This window comes from Gavialis gangeticus, unplaced genomic scaffold (assembly GCF_001723915.1).
Source record: "Gavialis gangeticus isolate Ggan-Ray unplaced genomic scaffold, GavGan_comp1, whole genome shotgun sequence".
In the NCBI taxonomy this organism is placed as follows: Eukaryota; Metazoa; Chordata; order Crocodylia; family Gavialidae; genus Gavialis; species Gavialis gangeticus.
In genome coordinates this window covers 55,789,034-55,793,884 of record NW_017729029.1, presented here as the reverse complement: position 1 = coordinate 55,793,884, position 4,851 = coordinate 55,789,034, and positions in this window count along the sequence as shown.

The following is a 4,851-nucleotide window of genomic DNA, read 5'->3' as shown; positions in this document are numbered from 1 at the left end:
GGTGCTTTGTAAGTAGCTCTGTTCTCCTTTCACTTTGTACAGCTCCTCCTCTCTAGGCCAACGGCCTCTTGGTCCAGCTCTATTTCTACTACTCCTGGCATTTGGTATCCCCAGTGGTTTGCCTGTTCTCTAGGACTGTCTCCATCAAGTGCCCTCACTGTCAGGGGGCTCTTTCCTCGACTGCTGTGAGTACAAATATGAGGCTCATGAAGACAGGGAATGGTTCGTGGAGCTGAGTCTATACTGAGGCACTGCAGACTTCTCCCACAGCAAGGGAAAGATAACAGCCAAGGAGCTAGAGGCTGCAAGCAAGGACCGGTGCACTGAGCTGGGAGGAGGGACCTTCATGCCAGCACATCTCTGTGGGTTTCTAGTTTGACTCTAGTCGGTCTCAGCCCCGCTCCCATAACTGCTGGCAGGAAAGCCCCATTACAGTGTTAGCACTAGATCCACATCGCCCGAAGGTCCAGGTCATTGCCCTGCTCAGCCAGGTTGAAGCAGGCATGATGCTGGGTTTGCTGACCACTCAAGGCCTCCCCAGCTGCTGCTGAGTCAGTGGGTCTGTCCATACACCACCACATCCTGATCATCTGGGACCAGAGCCCTTGCCCCCGGGGTGCTCTAATGCTCTTCAAGCTTGTGCTCGAGTCTGAATGGAGCCTAGGGTTGGGGCACGTAAAGACAGCTAAAGTCATCTTTCCTTTTGTCCACTGAGGAAAAGTCATCTCTCTCCTGCCTGTTGTTTTCATACTTGGCTGCTAGCTGGTTTTAACCACAGTCTTCACATCCACACTGGACTCGAGCCTCCATGTTAGATTTTTAATGTTTAAATCTCTCACCTTATTCCAACACTGCTAGCACGTACTCAGGAGAGCGCTACCCATATCCAGTCATTGCCATCCTGCTGTAGGGAGGAGTCTGAACAGAAAATGCTTATTGACCCATTGACAGGATTCCTGCTGTCTTCTCAGGAACGCTTGCCAGATGCATTATGTGATCATTCCCATAGTGGCCGTTTTGGTATTTGTGAGTCCATATCCACCCACAGAAGCAGAAGATACCTAGTATTAAAATAGTTGAGTGCATTGCTCCGTTGAAGTGATGTCATTAGGCTCCAGCGCTAACAGGCTGGTGAGATAGTTGTCCTCTTTCAGCCCAGATGCTCTGCTCCCATCCCCTGGAAAGCCAAAGTAAATTGATAGCATGAAGAGAAGAAAGGCTTGAGGGGTCAAGACTGACTCTCAGTATCTAGCATGTCAGGCTTGGACAGCTGGGAGTTGCAACAGGTGATGGGGTGCTGTGAAAGCTTGTGTGTGCAAAGTTGGGATTGCTAGACCTACAAAGATCCTCATCATCACTGGTGGATAGGCCACTGTGATCTTCTGTGCTGTCCATCTGCATGAGAAATCCTGGTGAGCCTGCCATGTTTCAGATGTCCCCTGCCCATGGTTTGAGGGGCAGGGAAAGGGGGCAAAGTGATGGGCAAGGGTCAGCACTTGGCCCTTTGAGCTATTGTCCCCATCTGTCTGCTGCTTCAGTGCTGCTTTGGGTCATGTTTGGAATGATAAGAGCTTAGAAGCTTAATTAAAAAAATCAATTCTGCAAAAATGAAGCAAGCCACCAGGGAAATGCTGGACCCCAGGCAGCGTGTTAATAAAAGATCTCGTGAGCAGATAGATGCCAGCCTCTCCAGGAGATGCTGCCCCCAGGAAATTAAAAATGGTATTGAAGGGCACACGTGATGGGCACACGCTGGTGCCTAGCCAGATCATTACCCCTGTGCTGGTAAAGTGTCCCTTGTTCTCCATTGGGGTATGAATATTTCCACTCCGTAGGCTTCCAGCTCCCCATGTCATTCTGGTTCCCTCTCCACAAGAGCCGAGACAAATTTGGGCTTCAAAACACTTCCTCTGCTTTTGCATGTCTGTTGTGGCAGGAATGGCCAGAGCAAAGCTGGTGGTGTTTGGTTGCTGGCTTGTTTTCGGTTGGGCCCTTCCAGAACTGCAAAAGCATCCTGCTGTTCTGCACGAGGCCAAAGCTATGCTACTGAGTTTTGTCTGTTGAAGTCAGCTCTTCGTGGCCAGGGCTAGGCAGGAAAAGTCCCCAGTGTGGATGCAGCTGTGGTCTCAGGTGGTGGTACTTTCTCTTGTCAGCTTGGGCTCTGCCTACACTTAAACAGTCCTGTGCCAGGACAGCACAGTGTTTCCTGTGCTTGACCCCATCAGGGCATCTGTCTCTGGAGAGGAGCTCTGAGTATAGAAACACTTCAAACTTTGGAGCAGAACTTGAGCTCTGCTGACAGAACCTAAACCAGAGGAGTGGCTTAGCCATGCCAGCAGAAAAACTCCTTCTGGCGGCCTATGTAGCTGCTACACAAAGGGCCTCTGCCAGCCTGGCTGTAGGAACAGGCTTTGCAATGTAGGCAAAGCCTAAAGTGGAGATGCACGTGCTGAGGATGCAATGCTGCAGTCACGCTGCAGACAAAACTGCCATCGAAGCCACTAGGAGTGTTAGCTGAATAAGGGTAAAAACTGACCAAAAATGGTAGTGTTGTGTGTATTGGCCTTCTCCCAATCAAACTGTTTAGCCCAGTACATGGGTGCGCTGCCCAGAATTGGCTCCGGTTGGAAATGGAACAATTTTCAGGATGAATTAGAATGATTTTGGATGCCCATGCTGGAAAAGCTATATAACACTATAACTATATATAGAGTTACTGGTGGGTAGTACTCGGACCAGGTAAGTGTAGGCAACGCCTAAGCTGATAAAAGATGGTACCAACACCTGTCACCGCAGCTGCATCCACACTGGGGGCTCACATTGCCAACAGACAAATTGTTCCACTTCCAGTTAGAGCTGATTCTATGGTTATACATATACGTTATATATATATTGTTTTGCTCCCCCAAACCTGCCACTTCATCAATAGGATCATTGTTTTTTGAACTTCCCTGAGCTTTATTTGTGGGTGGGTTTGCTTTCTCTTCAGGTCCATAGAGCTAGGTTCACTTTTGTCCCTTTGCGTTGGTGGTAGCAGAGGATCTATGGGAGGAAGGAGCTGAGCTGTGAGTTGCAGTGTCAGGACTCAATCTGTTCAACCTGTTGAATCTATTGCTTTAGGAGGTCTAGTTAGTCTAGTATAGATTTAAAAAAAAAATTAAACAAAGCCTTTGTTGCACTGATTTTTTTTCCTGGTGTTTTGCATTGTTTCTGTTCTGCACATTCATTATGATTGGGAATATTAGGGTAATCGCACTGGATTAGACCAGTGGTCTGTCTTGTCCAGTGTCCCATCTTCTACAGTGGCTAGTAGCAGCTACTGCTTTATTGCACATGTTTTCAGCCAAGCTGTCTTACCTGTTCTCTCAGGAAAACAGGTTTAATACACATGGAAATACCATATTTTCTGGTGTCTAAGATGTTTTTCCCCCAAAAGGAGGTCTAAACTGATTTTTTTCTCCCTACACTGAAGCTTAATAACACAAATCTTTGAAACTGTTATAATAAAAAGTTGACCAAAATGTAATCAAACTTATATTATAAACTTTTCCCCATGAATTTAACCTTTCTTTTAAGGGGTGGGAGGCAGATGTCTTATACAAGTGCATCAAACAATGATTTTTTTTGCCAATCTTGTGTACACGCTGTAAAAGTCTGGAAGAACTGAAGAAACCTCATGAAAGACTTATCATAAGTTAGACAAATGTATTTTTTTTCAAAATTGTAACGTTGGGAAAAAACCCACCAATGTAAATTGTACTTTTGTTCCCTGTTACGACTGGCTATTAATTGGGTCAGGAGCTAATGTGAAACCAGAGAAATGGCCAACAAAACTAAATATTAAAATTGCCATGTGTCAAAATAAAAAGAATCCGAGTATGTTTTTGAAGCCACCAAAAACATGGGGTGGCAGCTTCTCCTTTGCTGCCTTTTGTTAAGAAAGTTTGCAACCTGAGGCTCGTATTGGCTGATCAGTCGCTTTTTGCAATTCCTGGTCGCAGCGGTTCCTTTTGATTAAATCCGTGCTTGGTAAGAAGGTTGTGAACTTTTCTTTTTGGGTGTGAATCTCATCAGTGCATTTGCCCCCTCCAGACTGGATTATTGTAGCACGCTTGGCTTAGGGCTGCTCTTCAAAACCATTCAGAAACTTCAGCTAGATCCCAGTGTGGCTCAGGTCTTGCCGTGCGGTTGTTCTTGTAGACAGGCTATGTTACAACACCACACCGTGGGCTCCACTGGCTTCAAGTTGGTTCCCGAGTGCGTCTGAGGTGTTGATTTTAATCTATCAAACCCCATATGGTTCAGGGTTTAGCTCTCTGAGTGAGAGAGAGGACTTCTCTGTGTATATGTGATCAGCTGGGATGCGCTCACCCGTCTCTTCCCCTATCAGTAGATGCTGGAATGTATTTTCTTATCAGTGCAATAGACTCTGGGCTCATCAACCTTTAGGTCAGGCTGCAAGTTCTGTGCTCGTCTCATGGAGAGAGCAGGCAGGGCTGAATTTCCTTGATGGTTTGGCAATTTTTATTGTTGAGGGTGAATCTGTGTCATGCTGGTGCCACTCTGTGCTTGTTCTCTGCCTGGGTTTGGATGTATTGGTAGTTATACCTTTAGGCACAGAAGTGTGAGCGAGTTAAATAAGAATGGTGTAGAGCTCTTGACTGGTTTAGTTGTGTTGATCAGTGGCTTTCAAAGCACAGAGGTCAGCACCAGGATCACCACTGTGTGGATGGTGCAAGTGAGGCAGAAAGATAAGGTGACTTGTCTGAGGTTACCCACCAGGTACAGAGCGCTGAGGAAATCTTGTAGGCAGCATGTAATCCTGCTTGTGTTTCAGGACCATAAAAATGT